At 40.3% G+C, this 19,546-nt stretch overlaps 1 non-coding gene across 1 annotated transcript; it reads left to right on the top strand.

Moving 5' to 3' along the window:
* The first annotated feature begins 16,280 nt into the window (after positions 1–16,280).
* On the top strand, positions 16,281–16,387 carry LOC118852509. The gene has a single exon (XR_005010581.1). It is a non-coding gene; the product is annotated as a U6 spliceosomal RNA (small nuclear RNA).
* Positions 16,388–19,546: the final 3,159 nt, after the last annotated feature.

Raw genomic sequence — 19,546 nt, 5'->3', positions numbered from 1 at the left:
TGTTCCGAGCTCTGCCTTCTGGGGTCAAGAATAACAAGTGCACTTCTTCCTCTACTTTGCAGCTATTTAAAACTTGAAGCTTCTTGGTGGGGTAGAGAAGGGGAGGGAGGGGGAGAAAATTTGGAAATCAAAAACTTGTGGAAATGAGTGTTGTAAAGTAAAAATAAAAGTTTATTAATGAAAAAATCTTGAAGCCCCCTATCTTATTTCCCCTAGGTTTTCTCACATCTGAGTATAATACTTCCATTTCCTTATTAACACCCATTAGTCAATGGCTCAAGGCCTTTACCATTGTGTTTTTCATCTAGATTCTTTATTACCCATCAGCGTCCTTACTGAAATATGGTTCAAAGAAGTGAAAACAATATTACATGTTTAGCTGAGCAGGGCAGGGTACGCAGAAAAATTCTCCATAATTTCATTTTAAGGTATTATTTTAAAATTGTTTGGAGTTGAATTTGGGAGTGCTCAGGTGCATCCCTGCCTATTCTCTGCCATCTTGCCTCCACCTCCAGGATATTTGATTTTAGAACTGCTGACAGGGAGGAGGTTTACTCAAACCTTCCACTTCAAATTGGTTAATCCATTAACAGAAATACTAAAGACAAAAGGTGGTTAGAGCATGGGCTTCTTAGGACTTTTAAAATTTTTCCAGGGCATATTTGGGCAGCCAGTCAAAGCAAAGCAGACAAAAGCAGCTGTTTCTTGGCGTGCCCCCCCTTTCAGAGAGATTAACAAAATAATAGAGAAAAGGAGAAGGACCCACAAAAGGAACTCAGATATTTTCAGTCCCATTGCCCTTTGTCCAGAAGTAGATGAAGATAAAGAAGCCTTGTTTAGAATATCCTTGAGCTGGTAGATCTGACTTTGGGTTAGAAGTCAATGAAGGAAGTTTATTTACGTAATATAGGAAAGACCCTGGATCATATGAAGATGAGTTGAAGAACATGGAGAAACAGGCTGGAGGAAAGATTTATTGGGTGGTATGACACCTGACTGCTGTCCTGAAACACTTGAAGGGTTGATGGGCAGAACAAAGATTGACTTTACTTTATGTGTCCTCAGAGGACAGAATGAGAAGCACTGCGCAGAAGTAAAAAAGAGCCAATGTAGCTTTGAATTAGGGGAAAACCTTCCTTAATTCAATTAGGAGTGGCCCAAGGTGGAATGATCTGCCTCAGAAGTAGTGTGTTGGCTTTCACTGGAAGTCTTCACACAAGGATCTGTTGAATATGTGATTGTAGGGGTTTTGTGTCTTTATGGGTTGGATAGATGATCACTGAGATGCCTTCCCACTCTTGGCTTCTGTAATTCAACAATGTAGTGTGACATAGGAAAAGAGAAAAAAAAAAACAACACTTTGATTGGCTAATGGGAAAAAAAAAACATATTGTCACAAATCTAGTGAATAAAAGAATGTGGCTTAGGGATTCACAGCCCACAGAAACAAGTAGACCAAAACTAGATGTGCAATCTCTGAAGAAAGGGACTAGTTCATTTTATCTATGTGTCTCCGATACCTGACACGCAGTAGATGCTTAGTAATCATTTGTTGAATTAAATCAAGTGGAGAAGATAATCTTTTTAATGAGATCATTTTATACTGATGTAGATAATTGTACGATGATTATAAAGGTTACTTGGATTTCTCTGGGGTGTTTCTCATCTTCTTATAATAGTAGGACCATACATCTAAAGCTTCATGGGATCTCATAAGTCAGTCTGAAAACCTCATTCCATAGATGAAGAAACTAAGGCTCAGGAATATTTAGTGGCTTGTGCAAGGGCAATACAGGTAATAAGCATCAGGACAGAATGAAAACTTGATTCATTGACTTCAGAGTCAGTGCCTTTTCCATCATATCACACTTATTTTTTGCTAGATGGGGTGAACATTCTCAAATGCATCTAAAGTTTTGAGTTCAAGTTATCCCTGGTCCAAACATCTGGTCGGGCTGGTAATATCAGTGAGAGATAATTGTATCAACCATTATGACTTCCTCTTTGGTGATTAGCTCAAATTAAATCAAGGGATTCTTCTACAAGTTTATAGAGCATTTTCATTGTCTTTCTTTATTACATAGGAAGAAGCATTTCTCCTGCAAGGGAAAGAAGGAGTAAATCTTTTTTTTTTCTTCAGCAGCAGCAGGGATGAAATGATGAAGAGCAAGCTGTTAAAGTCAATACAAAAAGAAAAGCTTGATATTTCCCATTCCATTGCTTTGGGGCATCCAAATGAAGCTGATTTGATGGCTTTGGTTGGAACATGACAGCCATGCTAGAAAGCAGAGCTCAGGCTAAAGTGTTTAATTTAGCAACAAATATACACTAAACATCACACAGAGCCCTGCATCACTGCACTTTGTGGCATTCATTGGTTCCTTACTTGTGATACATGTGAATATATGATTGTCAAATATCTAAGATGAAGAGTTATTGCTCCAAAAGTAAGCCTTCTCTAATGCACCTCCAGTGTGGACTTGTGAGAATTTCTTCTGCTCACTTATCAGGTAATATTAAAATCCAAAGCATGAAGATTCAGACATGCCAGTTCCTGAGAATGCAAACCATGTAAGATGCAAAGACCCATGAGGGGAGAGGTGAGCTCAGATTTGCATTCAAGTTATGCCCATATACATTTTTACTGGATAAGATGAGGCTTTTCTGACTAGCAATGGCAGAGATATCTACTGTGCTGAATAGTCAAAGGTGACCCACAAGTATTTCCTACTGCTTTTTAAAAATGTTTCTCCCAATTTCAATTTCACTCTAGCCATGTCAGAAGAAATTAAATAATTATTGGCATGTTTGGGTTAATACAGAAGCAGGCAAACCATGGAAGTAATGAAAAGGAAAAGGAGCATTCCTGAAGGCAGCATGGAGAAAGTAGGGTATGAATTATATGGACAAAGGAAGGCAATTCAACAGATAGAAATGAGGGGGAGAGGAGAGAATCTATTTCAGATGCGAGAGGTGACATTGTACAGTCACTGAAACAAAGGCACATCATAGATAATTCATAGGGTTGGGAGCTGAAGTGGTGAGGCTTCTCAAGATGATGCATAGAAGATTTAATTGAAAGAACTGGGAATGTTTAGCCTGAAGAAGTGAAGATGGGAATGGGAGGTTGCTGTCTTTCAAGGAGTTAAATCCATGCTAGGAGAAAGGCTTACTCTGCTTGGCTGAAGCAGATAGAACTAGGACCTATTGTTTGCAATTTGCAATTTGCAGTGCCAGATTTCAGCTTGATGGAAGGTCATGAGAGTTACACTAATGAGCTGTCTTGAGTGGTGATGGGTTTCTCTTCATTGGAGGTTTTCACCCAGTTGATGACCACTTGCCTGGTAAGTTGTAGAGAGTTTTCTTTTTTGGAATTAGGAACCTCTGGGGCTCTTTCAATCTAAGGATCCTTTTTATGATGAGGAAGAAAAATCTCTCCCCCAAATTGGCACTGTCCCAAAGTTAATGAGGGGGCTTGGGAAGTGGTGAATCCCCCTTCACTTGAAGTCTTCAAGCAAAGGCTAGATGACCACATATTGAGAATGAGGTAGTTAGGTTTCTTATTAAGGTAAAGGCTAAACTAGGAGATCAATGAATTCCCTTCCAATTCTGTGATTCAATGATTCTGGGAGAATCTTGAGTGAGATGAGAACATGGGGCAAATTGCAATCTTCTCTTACTGGCACCTACACCATGGGATATGAGATTGAAAAGCTTGGGTGCAGCCAGATGTTGGAGGGCTTTGAAAGCCAAAGTATTAAATTAACATCTGCCAATCAAAGACATCTTTAAACCTCAGTTTCAGTATCTATGAAATGGAAATAAAATGTATACCTCACAGAGAGCAAGTGTGATATAGTGAATGGAGAGCCAGCCTCAGAGGTAGAAAGACCTGGATTCAAGTCCTGCCTGTGACAGTGACCATACCACTTTACCTCTCAGCATTCTGGAAAATCATTAGGCATATAAGTGCAAGATAAGGTGCCCACAAACATTGCCAGAGATAATTTCTTCACAAGAGTTCCTAATATCAGCAAACTCACAGACTCATTGTTATCCTCCATACCTCAGTGGATTACATGACATTCAAGGGAGATGATGTTACAAAATGTATTTGTAAAAGTTAAAAAGCAGCAGTGAAATGTCAGTAGTTTTATTGATTTCATTATTGAAGAAAGTAATACAATCATAGAAATTATCCCTTAATACTAGTTATAATTTAAAATGCTCTGTTAAGCATATGTTCCTCGAGTAGAATGTAAGTTCTTTGAGGGCAGAGACTGATTTTATCTCTGCATTCCTAAAAGCCATGACACATAGTAGGTTCTTAATCAATACTTGTTGAATGATTTTTATTTGGGGTGCTGAGATAGGGTTAATGATCATATCTGATTCAAAGAATAGTGACAGCGACTGGGGCATAGATTACATCTCACTTTTAAAGGTTGATTTTTCTCATCTATCACCTTGTTATAGAGAGGAGGTGAACTTAGGGCACAGAGTGAGACATATTTTTGGAAACGATGACTATGGGAATTTATTTTGTGTGAATGTGCATATTTGGAAACAAATATATGTATTCAGGCAAAGTCTTTTTTTCTTTTCTTTTCTTCTTTTTTCTTCCCTAATGGGGAAGGAAATAGGCAGGAGAGAAAGTTGTTTCTTAGGAAAAAGAAATACTTAAGCCTCCCTTTTTTGTCCTCACTTCACCTTTGCTTTTACAATATCTATTTTCCAGAAACCCATTCCCAAGATTTAAGTGTTGACTTCTCTGCTGACACCAAGCATTAAGCTTCCATCAGAGTTTCAAGTGAGGGGTCCGATTATCTCTCTCTTCCATGGTGTGGCCTCAAGTCCATGAAATAGGATGACTTATCAAGCCAACAGAACAGGGTGGCATGGAGCTTCTGGAAGTAATCTAACTTTTCAAATGTGAATGCCATCTTTCACAAGAATGAGTATCTGTGCCAACCACATAGTAGCTGCTTAATAAAGATTTGTTGAATCGATGTGAAGTCCCAGCCACCTTGTGCCTCCTTTGTATTCTCCATAAAGTGAGGATGCTAGACTAAGCAATCTCTAAGGTCCCTTCTGGGCCTTTACCAGGGACTGTGAGCCAGAAATAGCATTCATTAACAAAGGCTCAGAGAGGTTTACAAACACAAAAGTGCTTCTCGAAATCATTATTCTGGAGTACTTGACTGGCAAACAGCTTGCACATACATCTCTACTTTGAACTTGGCAGCAGCCCTCAGGGGGAATGAGGGAGAGCTTCTCATGGTTGGTTCTAGGGAAGGAGAGAGCTTGGGGAAGCCCTATGTAGGGCCATTTCAAAGGTTCTTGGAGTGGGTCTTCCTCTAGATCCTCCTTCATTTCTTGAATGAGGGTGATTTCATTGGGAAAGCCAATTGGATAATGAGAAGAGGGGAAAATAAAGGCATCTCCAAAGTCATGCATAATTCCAAGCCTTAACAGCTTAAATCTGCCCTAAGAGTTTGGGGAGACCCATCCCATTTTAGAAAAATAAGACCAGTGAAATTCCCCAAATCTCCCCCTGTTTTATGGTTCCTTTTATTTGCTGTACCATAAGGCATTTAAGTGGTGCGATGGAGAAAATATTGGATTTGGAATCAGGAAGATCTGAGTTCAAATCCTGCCTCTGACATTTATTAGCTGTGTGACTGTCCCTAGGCAAATCACTAAACCTCTTTCTGCCTCTGTTTCTTAATCTATAGGATGGGAATAATTGAGCCTGGAGTTATTTCCTCACAGAATTGTTGGGATGATGTGTTGGTAAGCAAAATGGGCTCTCAGCACTCAGTTCAACCAAGTGCCCTAGAAGAGTTTGGCTTTTGTTTCTTTTGATTAATTCAGTGTATTTCATTGAGTCTTCCTAAGTGCTAAGCCCCAGGCCCAAACCCCTACTACATGCTAAGTCTATGTAGGAGTGAAGCTCCCAGGGTACTAAGGGGAGGTGCTAACTCAAGAGCCAATCATAGGAGCCTAAGTTCCGGTCATTCAGATGACGTTTGATGACGTCTGAGATGGTATAAGAAGAGAGGACAGAGCCATTTGCTCAGGGGTGTCATTCGTGGTGGTGTTGATGCGGAGACTCCAGGCAGCTGTAGCTAAGAGCCCTCCAGCTTGTAACCCAGATGCTGGGACTTTGTTAAACTCTGGTAACTATGTATTGGGATTTGAATTGTATTTGGTCTGTCTGTCGATGTTTGTAATTTGTTTGTATTTGCTCTGAAGTTCAGGGTGCTGGCTTTTTCCCCTGAACTAAGTGAATGGTATGCATATGCTGGATTAAAGTGAGAGTCAACCCCTTAATGTTGCTTTCCTTAGTAAAGCAGATCAAAAGAACCTGGGCTTTGGCAGCGTTCTTGTTGTTGGGCTTGTGTTGGTCTTTCACCCCCACAACAGCTGCTAGCTGGATTGTTGAAACAGATGATCAAATGAGATAATATAAATAAAATGTTTTGCAAAAACTTCAAAGCAGTAGAAATATCAATGCTGGAGCAGCTGGTGGGGTACAGTGGACAGAGTGCTGAGCCTTGAGTTGGGAAGATCTGAGTTCAAATCCAGCCTCAGCTACTTACTAGCTGTGTGACCCTGGAGAAGTCACTTAACTCTGCCTCAGTGTCCTCATCTGTAAAATTAGCAGGAGAAGGAAATGGCAAACCACTTCAGTAACTTTGCCAAAACAAAAAGCAAAACCCAAAAGGAGTCACAGTCAGACATGACTGAATATGACCAACAACTATGAGTGTTAGTTAAATATTATCATAAAGACTCACCTATGTATTAAATTTGGAATCTTCCATTAATTAGAAATGCATTCCCATAGTGTTTGAGGGTGGGTTTGACAGGCTAGAACTTTGCACCAAATCTAAAAATACAAGATTTAATAAGAATAAATTTAGTCTTAAGCTTGTATTAAAAAATCAACTTCACAAATATGAAATGAGGGGAGAGGACAACTAGGAAACATTTTCTCAAACCAAGGTCTAAGGGTCCTAGTGAACTGTAGCTTCCTATGACGCAGTAGGGCAATAGAGAAATCAAAATGAACTTTCAAATCTAAACAACTTTGACAGGGACATTATGCAGAACTGGGGATGTAATGTCCCTCTTCTATTACATCTTGCCCTCATCAGACCACATCTACAATGCTATGTTCAGAATCACATTTAAGAATGATGTTGATAAACCAAAGAATGTCTTCAGGGCAAAACCAAGACAGGAAAGGGCTGAGAGGCCATGCCATATGAGGATCTATTGAAGGAACTGGGCTGACACACTAAGTGTCTTCAAAGATTTGGAGATACCTGCCATTTGTAAGAAGGTAGGAGTGGCTTAATACACCTCTTTTTCTTTGTTCCAGAGGGTGGTAGGGAAGGAAATACATACTTTAAAGCACCTACTATGTACCAGGATCTGTGATAAGTGCTTTCCAAATATTATCTCATTTATATTATCTCACATTATCTCAGAATGTGTCGCAAAAAGTGGAAGGTGGCAAGAAGCAAATTTAGGATTCAGTTGAAAGACTCGCCAAGGATCAGAGAAGGGTTGAAGTGGATGGATTGTCTTCAAATGAAAATTGGATGACAGCTTGTAAGGTGCCTTGTAGAGAAGAAGCCCATGCAGATCTTGGTTGGACTAAACATCCACATGGAATTCTGTTACTCTCAGACTGTGATTCTATTTTTTTAAATACAATTTTCATTCTTTTAGATTAAGCCTCTTTTCTAAAATAGGTTATTTGGAAGCTTCACCCACTAACCAATTATTCATCATTTGCACCTTTCCAAAATGTTATTAGATGAGGCGCAAAGAAAGTGCTTAATGGAAGGGAACACTGGACAGGTCTTATGGGTGATGTGGGCATTGCCATCAAGCAGCATGATGTAGTAGAAATTGTTCTGGAGTTGGAGTAAGACAATTTTAATGGTTAATCACCCATCTCAGACATTTATTAGCTGTGTGACCTTAGACAAGTCACTCCCTAACCCACAATTTGTCATATGCAAAATGGGGTGGTACAGCCTATAATACCTTGTCTTGAAGAATAGCTGTAAAGAAAGCATCATGTGGACAAGAAATGTGAACTATTATTATATCTTAGGGAAGGGAAGTAGCTGGGAGGTGGGGTGGTAACAGAGCTCAATGGGGTCTGCACAGCTGAAAGCACCTTAAGCTTGATGGAGTCCTGGATGGTGGGGCCTAAGGAAATGAATGAGAGTACGGAGAATGATGAAACAGGGAAAACCAACGTTATCTACCCCATGATTTTTTTTTTCCAAGGGCCAGATGAGCATTCATTTTGAAATCTTATCTTGAGTTCGAGGATTTCAGTTCTATTCCGAGCTTTATTACTCATTATCTTTGTGAATTGGGGCTTTGCACTCCCCTCTCTGGGAAGTCTTTTTTTCATTCATAAAATGAGAGGACTAGATTTGATGATCTATAATGATCTGTAGTGGTGTCTTCCCAACTCGTGTTTTTGTTAATAATGTTCAGTCATTTCACTTGCATCCAATACTTTGTGACTCCATTTGGGTTTTTCTTGGCAAAGGTAGAGAAATAGTTTGCCATTTGCTTCTCTAGCTCATTTTACAAATGAGGAAACAGAGGCAAACAGGGTTAAGTGACTTGCCTAAGGTCACAGCTAGGAAGTGTCTGAGGCTAGACTTGAACTCAGGAAGATGAGTCTAATTAATGCCAACTCTAATCAGTAAGATCATCCTATTACTTCAACTCCGTATTTACTAAGTTTCTGCTGTGGGTAGATTGGTATAGTGACTAGAGGGATGAACTTGTAGTCAGGAAAAGCTGGGTTTATTCATGCCTCAGACACTTATTAACCATGTGATCCTTTGCAAGTCACTAAGATTTTTGAAGTTCTCTTCAGCTCACTCTACTGCAGTAAGCTCATTATGTCTAAACTCACTACCATATTTCTAACTCAAGCCCTGATTGAAAGCACCTGCCTCAGCCTTCTCTCCCTTCTGATCAGAGGGTGGAATACCAAACTCCTCCCAATTCCTTCCTTTATATAGGGAAGAAAGTGGCCTTTCTCAATTTCCTCTATACTTGCCGTTCTGCCTGGTTTCAACACTACGGAACAAAATGCCCATAGTCACGTATGCCCTGGTCTGACCCTTTCCTGATTCATTTTGTAGGTTTTCTCCTTCAGACTGTAAGCTGTTTGAGGTGAGGGACTGTCTTTCTTTTTATTAATTGTATTATCAACCTTTAGCACAATGCCTGGCACATAGTAGGTACTTAATACATGTTTATTGAATTAGATTAATTAAGCATAATAATATCCCCTCCCTCCCAGAATTGCTGTGAGCATAAAATGAGGAATATATGTAGCTATGTATGTGTGTACATGTGTGTATATGTACATGTAAACACTTTACAAACTGCAAAACAATATAAAAATACAATGATGATCTGCCAGTTACTGTGCTTAACATGGAAGGAAGCAAGAAGGGAAGAAAGGAGGGAGGGAGTTATAAGCATTGGGAGGACAAGTAGCCTATATTTGAAACACTTTCTAAGTTACTATTATTTATAAACTAATTAGTAAAAATGGTTTCAGCTATTTCATTGTAGGTGAAGCTTCATTTCTAGAAGTTCCATGGTAGTTGCCCTTTCTTATGTCCTTGTCTTGAAATTTTGCTGAATTAAGAATTTCCAAATGCTCGTGGCCAGTGAGGTAGTATTTCTTTGTGGCTGACTTTTTCTTAAAATAGCAATTATTCAAGTATCATTTCATCTCTGCTCTGAAGTCAGGCTGAATTAGAGATGGACTATTTTGGTGGGGTGTCTTTAGAGTACAGTCATTAGAATTTTATAACCACTCTTGGGAGCCTAAAGCAAACACTCTAAAATAGAAAAGAGAGGCCACTCATATTTCATAGGATCCGAGAACTAGAGCTGGAGGAGACCTTAACTCTCAGTCTTTATTTTGCCAAAAGGGAAACTGAGACCCTTAAAAGACAATTTTAACAAGATCACTCATTTATGAAGTATATTATTTAATGTAGGCCCTTTACTTCTTACCTGAAAATGAGATGATTATAAAATTTGGAGAGATGCGGACTAGTGGATATAACCAGCAAAGTTCATCTGAATCCAATACTACAACCCACCAAGTATTTATTGAACACTTCCTGGAAAAGAGGCAGTGTGGTTCAATGGAGTGGGCATTCCACATGGATTCAGAAATACTAGAATTTGAATATTTCCTTAGACACCTACAAAGTGTCTGATAATAAGACCTACTAGCTTTGTGCACCCGGCCAAGGCCCCAAAGTCCCTTTCAGCTTGAGATGTTGGTGTGCAGTGTTGTCATGGGCTATGGCAGATGCAAAGCTTCAAAACGAAATACCAGAGCCCTGTGAACTAATGCAGCCATTTTGGAAAAAAAATTGGAGTTCTGCTCCAAAAATTCTTAAAATGGCCCACATTGTAAACAAATGAAACCTCTACCAGGCATTATGCTGATCATTGTCAAATTGACCTTTCTTGCCTCTCTGTGATGTCGAATCTCACATCTCCAACTGCCTTGCTGACATCATGAAATGTATGTCCAACTGAATATGTCCAAACTTGCCTCCCAGCCCCTTCCTGACCCTCTAACTTACCTATTACTATAGAGAGCAACACCATTCCCCCATTCCCTCTGGCTCCCAAGCTAAGGGTCATCCTGGATTCTTCACAATCTCTCACTTCTCATATCTAAGCTGTGGCCAAGGTCTCTCCATTGTACCTTTGCAACATCCCTTGGCTATGCCCCCTACCTATGCTATGTTCTAGGCTAAATAAACCCTGAGTGATGTATTGTGATTAACAATGCTTTATAGTTGAGGAAATTGAAGGAAACAGAGATTAAGTGACGTGCTCAGGGTCACACAACTACTAAGTGTCTAAGGTTGGATTGAATTCAGGTCTTCATGACTCCAGGCCCAGCATTCCATCCACTGTACCACCAGCTTCCATTCTGAAATCCTACTTTTCTATAATGTAAAGCTTATTCTGACACAGAGCTATGGCAAAGCATCTTTGTTCCATGGGCAGGAAACACTAACTGTGCCCTCCAAGGGTGAAAGCAGAGTTATAGCTTTTTTTCAATTCTTCAATGTATCTATTATCTCATTCACATGAGAATTGTCACCAATGGCAGAGCTTGTCCCTCACCTCTACCTTTACATTCTAATCAGCTCTTTTCTGCATTTTGTTATAAGTCTGGCTTCCTTTATATCTCTTGACTTTGCATGGATGCCATTAGAGTAAAAAGAATGCACAACATTTGTGCCGAACCAATCACGAGAGAAGATGCCAGACACCAATGGTAGTTTCTGCATCTTAAGTGTGCCAATATAGGTTTGGAGAAACATTATTTATGGCTTCCAGTATCTGTGATCATAGGGTTTGAATTGAAATGGACCTAGAAGCTGGTCTAATACAATCCTTTCATTTTACATATTAGAAACTGAGCCCCAGAGAAATGAAGTCACTTTCCCTAAATTTCACAGCTAGTTAGTAACAGAAATGGGATTTAAACTTAGTTCTACTGACTCCAAAGTTTAATCCATATCCTTTACAAACCATAGTCATAACTAGGTTGGATGACCTGGGTTCTTCCCCAGGTACTTTTATTGGTGGTAGTGGATGGCATCTTCTTTCTCCTTTTACAAAAAGACAATAATTGCTTTTCTGTGCCTTCCATCCTTTTGCCAACCTTCATCCCTGTGAGGGTTGGTGGGGGGAAGCTTGGGGAAGACAGGAGGGCCTAGTCGTGGGCCAGTGGAGATGAAAGAAGGAAGGACAGATGCAGATATAGGGCAGACTCCTTCCTCCTAGAGTGCCTGCCCCTGAGGCTATGCTCTCTTTCCAGCTTTCCCATCTTTAGCCCCTTCATATCCTCCCTCATTTGACTGAACATTCTCTAGGTAACAAGATTCCAAATTATGGAGCTCTCTCCCTCACCCAATTTTCTTCCTTCCCCAATTCAGTTTTATAATTTGAAGTCTCCTCATTTGGATTGTTCATGGTTATTCTTTCTGGGGATGAAATACTTGAAATGTGGTATATTTATAAACTGAATTTTACCCTTCTTACCTCTGGGCCTTAGAATTATTGAGGTTCTGTGCATGTGCATTGTACTTAGGGATCTATTGAGTTTTTGAGATTTAATGAAGTGCTGGGCTGAATCATACCCCAAGTCCTCCTCTGGTGTCTCTTTGTGGCATAGTGAGGTACCTGGGTTCTTGCAGGGTATGCCAGTGCAGCATTGAGTCTGCCAGGTTCTACCACATTGACAAAACATTAAGTATTGTCCTGACCACAAACTGAGCCTGCTTTATGAAGATTAGGCTCCCTGTACATGGGGATGCTCATCCAATAAGTGGACCACTTAGAATCCTTTGGCCACAGCAATTGATAAAACAAAGCAAAATGCAGAATAATCATCAATCTCTGAGGCTCAAGGATCATAGCTTCAAGTCAGAAGAAAACTTAGCAGTTTAATGACTACACAAGATCACCCAACTGGCTAATGTGTCTTCTTTCTACTTCTGCAGTGCAAAGGTCAGGCTGGGAGAAAAGAGGACAAGGCAGGCGAAGAATCACCATCTTTAGACTGTCTGCAAATAATGCTAGCTTAACCACTGATGCTCTAAATGGGACATCCTTACCTAGGGAACAAATGGACAATGAATGCACCACATTACTAGAGGAACTAAATCGTATCAATCATTTTTAAACTATTTTAATGTTTTTCACTTACCAAACATCTATTTTTTCTCCTTCTCACTCTCTCTCCCAACAGCACAAGATAGAGAAGACCCTTGTAATAAACATGGATAGTTGCTCCAAACAAATATCCACATTGATCCTGTCCAAAAAGGAATTCTCATTACACAACTTGAATCCATTGCTTCAATGTAAGCAGGCGCAATCATATCAATCTTAATATTCTTTCTGTAAAGAAAAGCAAAGACAGAAAGAAGTAGTGACTAAACCAAAGGGTGCCTCACTGTATTTTTTTTCTTGGAGAGAGGAATAAGAGTGGGTTGGGATGGTTTTTAACATTCGAGAGGGAAAACAAAGCTTTGGATTTAGAGTGTAAATTTAAGTCCCAACTTAGCCACTTACTACATATGAAGCCTTGGGCAAAGTATGTCTTTCTGCCCCTCAGTTTCCCCCCACCCATGTAAGGCAAGGGTGTCATATGACCTCTAAGTTCATTGTGACTGTTAAATCCTTTATCACATGACTTTATATGCACCGGTCAGAAAAAGAGTGCATTGGTGGGGTCCCCTATGGAGAATTTCCAGGAGAATATAGAGAGAAGTCCTATAGATTGAGAGGTTGAGGATGGGTTACTCTCTTTATAGCTAGGAAATTCTTCATTAAGGAGGTCATAGACCTACTCTACATGTCTAAGTATCTGTCTCAACATAGTCAGGCACCCTCCTGTGATATCTCATAAAAGGAAACAAGTGCTGAACAATATTGTCATTGTGAGCATTTGTAAATAAATGTAGAGCCCCTCATTTGTTATGGGATGGTACTGGGCAGTGGGGCTATGCCCTATATTCTGGCCAAAAAGAGTTCATCTAGCTGATCTCAAATTTGAATGTTCTATTGGATCTGTGAACTATAATGGAAACTTTTGAAGCAATGCTTTGATTTGACCCCCTGGTTGAATATCAAATTAAACTGAATTCTCAGAGTAATAAGCAGATATGGTTGCTATTGCTCTCTCAGCATCTAGCTAGTTATGTTAAAAGGCCTAGGAGAAGGTCCTCAAGTTGTTAGGCATTTCCTCTTTGGATGACTGCCCAAAGCACATGGACAAAAGTTACACAAGATCAGGATAAGTGGATGAGCCTTAACCTATTCCATTAGAAACAGCCATATGAATAAAATGATGTAGCATGGTCCTGGCAGCTGGGGAAATGCTTTGCAAAAGAAAAGATGGAAGGTTCAAGGCGCTGGCATTCATGGGGCCTGCATCCTCACCACTACTTCTACCTCTTCTCTTTATATAAGTGAAAACCACAGTCCATCAATCAGGTTGCCCAGAGCCACAGAAGTGTTGACTCAATAACTTTTGAGATGTGACTCTGTTTCTTTTTACTTATGGGCCTCTCTCCTTATGAACTTCATCCCTACAAATCCTTTCCTTCTGTGAAGTGCTCATCTCAGGCCTATGTACTTCCCTTTCTATATATACATGGAATCTCTCTATTCTGAGAACCTCTAAGAAACACCTCAAACCTCTTCTTTAACCTTCCCCCACCTCTGTGCATTTTATCTTTGTGTTCTATTCATTTTCCTATAAACAATACCATGGAAACAGAACTTGTTGCCCTTGCTTTTCAAGGGATTTTCAAAAATTGAGGGGGGAAATCGTGATGCAGTGATATTGGTACTGAAATGTATCAAGGTGAGAGAAATTAATGGAGTGACTCAATCTGCATTGACAGGAAGGAGAGAACTCTCATAATGGCCCCAACAGAATCTACAAGAATGAAAAATGAGATTTACACCTTTTGTTTCAATAGATTTGTTTTCTCCTTTTTCATAAAATACCATTTTCAGCAAATCAATATACATACGAGCTTGCTTTTTGCTCATGGTGTATTTATAGGCTCCTTGGTCTCATCCAGTGACAGAAAGAATAAACTTTTGAGCACAGCGTTGAGTCATCATAAAGAGAGACAGGAAAAAAAAAAAGAATTGGACGACTCGGAATCAGAGGAGTTGAGTTCCATTGCTAATTCTGCCACTTAGAACTTGTGCAAACTTGGGCCATTCTCTTTGCCACTCTATACCTTAGTTTACCTATCTGTAAAATGAGATGGCTAGACTAGGCAATTGCTAACTTTCCCAGTTTTAAATCTGGGATGCTAATTTGGTAAAATGGTATAACTGAAGGACAAATCTCTGCAAGGTTAGAATAAGAAAGCCACACACTTCCTGGAGATGCTGCTATTGAGACACACCAGGAAAACCAGACTCATTGATGAATAAGATTGGTTAAAAGTCAATGAAACATTTAAATGGCAAGCAAGGAGGGTTCCATTAATAATAGCTCTGCATGCTGATCCCAGTTAAAGGAAGTTAGGAGATATGCAAGGCCAGTTAGCATTCTGTCAAAGATTTTGGAAGATATTAAAGGGATAGTCAAGAAGGAAGACACATTGGAACAATGCAAGTCTGCAAGCCAGGGCCAAGATGGTGTGGTGGGAACAAGAATTCACCTGAACTCTCCTAAATTCCCTTCCAAACAACTTTAAAACAATGCCTCAAATCAAATTCCAGAGGGCAGAACTAACAAAAGGTCAGGTAAAACACTTTTTCAGCCCATGACAACTTAGGAAGTTGGCAAGAAAAGCTTGTGTCACTAAGGTGGTGATTAGCTTGGAGCACAATGTAGGACATAGGGTGATGCCAGCAGGAGACCTTTGAGGTAACTGCATCAGTGGCAGCAACAGCTTCAGAAGGAAGTGCCAGTTGTAATGCTAGGGTGAAGACACTTAGTGTGTGTAGCCAAAGGGGAAGATGAGTCATGGTCACAGTTCCAAGGCAAAGAAGAGTGCTTGGGATTACTAAAAAAAGAACAGGGACCCTGGCCTCCATTCCAAGGTAGAAAGGAGCACAAGCAGCTACAGGAGAGCCAGGGACCTGGCCACAGTTCTAAAGCCAAGAGCAGTGCTAACAGTTGTGGCTACAGGGTAACAAGGTTCCTTCCAGGGTAGAGACCAGATCACATGCTAGAAGAGTAGTGACCATACCTCTCCTTAGATCATACCACATTGGAAGGACTGAAAACCTATAGACACCCAGAACTAACTCTGAAAGCTAGAACATAAAAAAGAAACTTGAGACACTTCCCTTTAAGCCCTGGGAGCAGAGCCCAACTCTACTATTTCATTAAAAATCAAGATATTGGCTTAAAAATGACCAAACAACAAAAAAGGACCTCATCATAAACAGAAAAATGTGAATTGGACATGTTCAACAAGAATTCCTGGAAGCCCTCAAAAAAAGATTTTAAAAAAAGAGAAGTAGAGGAAAAATTGGGAAAAGAAGTGATGGAATTGCAAGAAAATTATGAAAATAGCATCAAAAGCTTGGTAAAAGAGGCACGAAAATATAGAACAAAATAACAACCTAAAAACCAGAATTGACCAAATGGTAAAAAAGGCACAAAAACATACTGCAGGGAAGAATTGCTTAAAAAGCAGAATTGGGTGCTCGCTTCGGCAGCACATATACTAAAATTGGAACGATACAGAGAAGATTAGCATGGCCCCTGCGCAAGGATGACACACAAATTCGTGAAGTGTTCCATATTTTTAAAACTTGATAATGTGAAACATTAAATAATATTTATATTCATCTTGTAAAAAAAAGCAGAATTGGCCAAGTGGAAAAAAAGAGGTACCAACGCTTGCTGAACAAAATAATTCCTTAAAAATTTGAATTGAGCAAGTGGAAGCTAATAGCTCCAAAAACAATAAAATCAAAATTTAAAAACTGTAAAAGAAATGTGAAATACATCATTGGAATCTTGCAATCTAATGGGAGAGACAATAAGCAAGCAAGTACATACAAAGCAAGATACACACAGGATAAATAGGAGTAGTCAACAGAGGGAAAGGTGCTTGAATTAAGAGAATTCAGGGAAAGTTTCCTATAAAAAAGTATGATTTTAATTGAAACCTAAAGGAAGTGGTGGGGTGGATCTAGAGTTGGGATTGGGTAATAAAGTGTGTTCCAGGTCTGGGGGACAGCCAAAGAAAATGCTTGGACCTGAGAGATGGAGTGTCTTTTCTGTGGGAAAGCCAGGAGGCCAGTGTCACCACATCAAAGAGAATGACAAGGAGAATAAGGTGTAAGAAGACTGGAAAGGTAGGAAGGGACTGTGTTATGAAGGACTTTGAATGTCAATTTTTTTTCCTATTTGCTCCTAGAGGCAATCAGAAGCCACTGGAGTTTATTGAGTAGGAGGATAACATTGTCGGATTTGTGCTCTAGGGAAATCACTATGATGGCTGAAAAGAGAATAGATTAGTGATTGGGGAGAGTTGAGTCAGGCAGAGCCACCAGCAGACCATTAGGGTAGTCCAGGTATGAGATGATGAAGGCCTGCACCAGAATGTTGGCAGTGTCTGAAGATCAATCAATAAACATTTATTAAGTACCTACTATTTGCCAAACACTAGCTAGAAATGGGTCATATTGGAGAGATGTTGTAAATGTGAAGTTGACAGGCAAGAGCTTGGCTATGGTTGGTGAGAGCTAGGAGTCTGGAATAATTCTTAGGTTGTGAACCTGAAGGACTGGGAGGGTGGTATTTCCCTCTACAGTAATAAGGAAGAGAGAATGGGTGGGTGGGGGGGAATAAGGAGTTCTGATTTGGACATATTAAATTTAAGATGTCTACTGGAAATCTAATTCAAAGTGTCTTAAAGGCAATTGGAGACACAAGATTGGAGGTCAAGAAAGGGTTTGGGGCACGAAAGGTAGATTTGAGAATCACCAGCACAGAGATGGCAATTGAATGAATGGTGGTTGATTACATCACCAAGTGAAGTGGTATAAAGGGAGAAGAGGAGAAGGCCCAGATCAGAACCCTAAGGGACATCTATGGCTAAAGGGCAAGATCTGGAGAGGAACAAACAAAGGAGATAGAAGGAAAAGTCAGATAGATCAGAAGAGAACCAGGAGAGAGTGGTGTCCTTAAAGCTTAGAGAGAAGAGTGTGTCAGGGAGGAGAGAATGATCAACAGTGTCAAGGGCGGCAGAAAGATAGCAGTTTCAGTAGAATGATAAGGTTGGCAGCCAGACTGTGAGGGGTTAGGAAAAGATTGAGAAGAGAGAAAGTAGAAGGACATTTTGTAGATGGCGTTTTGCTAAAAGGGCCAAAGCTGCATAGAATGATAGCTAGAGAGGATGGAAGGATTATAAGTGAGGGTTTTTGGGGGGAGAGGATATGGGAAATGTGAGTATCTTTGTAAGCAGCATGAAAGGAGCCAGTAGACAGGGAATTATTGAAAATAAATGAAAGAGTGGAGATGGCAGGGGGCAGAAGAGTAGAAAAGGATCATTGAACAAGTAGAGGGGTTATACTTAGTAAAGAGTAAGGCTCCCTCATTGTGTGAGACATGAGTAAAGAAAAAGAGACTCAGAAGGCATCTGAATGAGAACAGATTAGGAAGAAGAAATAAGGAGTTTGTGATGAGGGGCCTGAATTTGGTTTTTTTGTAAAATATTAAGCAAGGTTCTCATCTGAAGGTATGAGAGAGCCATAGGAGGTTTCAGAGGGGATGAGAAGCTGCTTTGCAAAGTGAAAGAGTATATCATTAAGGCAGAATTCATGATTTCAAAGAAAATCATGAATGTGCCTTAATGGTCCAGAATCGCAGGATATAAAAAATTCTCTAAATAAAAGGCAGAGGAGTTAAAGCACTTATTTAAGCTCCAAAATAGCAGACCCACAGACCAGTGTCCCCAGTTTGATAACCTGGCAAGAACCTTCCAAAACCAATATGCCCATCTCACAATAGTGACCAGGAGGTTACAGAAAAATATTATGACAGCAAGCCAAGCCATACTGGTGCTTCCCGCCAGTGCTAGGGCCCTCCACTAAGAAGATTACCCACTGGCCTCAAGACCTTGCTCAGCACTCTCTAGTCTGCACGAGGGTCAGTCCTGCTTTTAGTAGCACCTGCTGCCACCGCTGCTGCTTCCACTGAAGCCGCCACCACCACTTCTGCTGCTGCCGCCACTGCCGTCACTGCTTCTCCTTCTCCTCCCTCCACTATGTCTCAATCTCCAAGCTGTGTTCTCTCCTTTTATATAGTCACCAGACGTCATCCCATCAACTAGAACATCATATTAGCGATCAGAACTCAGGGGCTTACCATTGGCTCTGGTCTTAGCCACTCCACCTAGGACCCTGAGAACCCCCCCCCCCCGCCCCTGCCAAAGCCTATTCAACTGGGCAGGAGAGATCTTCCCATTTACTGATTGCCTTTATGGAGAGTGATTGGGTAAGGGAAGTATATAGCAGGATTGCCTAGGAGCAGTGAGGACCCAGTTGATTTTGGTTAACCTAAATTTGAAGTGACATCAAAGCAAAAATGCTTATGTGGGTTTATGCGTGTGTGTTTGCATGCATGTGCTGAAATATGTTTCCTTTTTCCATGTTGGGATTTATTTTTTTCTCCTTGTATCTCTCATTGTCTTCGCCTCTCTTTTTCTCACTCCATTCTTTCTGCCTCAGCATCTTTGTCTCTTTCACTGTCTATATCTGTCTGTATCAGTGGACATAGTCAGAATGGTGCATGATTTTCTCCATCTCCATTCAACAGAATGTATGTAGGAGCAAACGTGACAAATGATAGGAATTATCAAAGAATGAGGATTGCCTGGGCATAACTGGTGAGATGATAAGGGGCAGAGCTTCAAGACAGTACAGTGTAGAATTGTATTGCTTCACCAAGGGGCCAGGA

The sequence above is a fragment of the Trichosurus vulpecula genome, chromosome 5 (genome assembly GCF_011100635.1).
Source record: "Trichosurus vulpecula isolate mTriVul1 chromosome 5, mTriVul1.pri, whole genome shotgun sequence".
NCBI lineage: Eukaryota > Metazoa > Chordata > Mammalia > Diprotodontia > Phalangeridae > Trichosurus > Trichosurus vulpecula.
The sequence above is the reverse complement of the archived record's forward strand: the minus strand, read 5'-3'. Positions and strand labels throughout refer to the sequence as shown.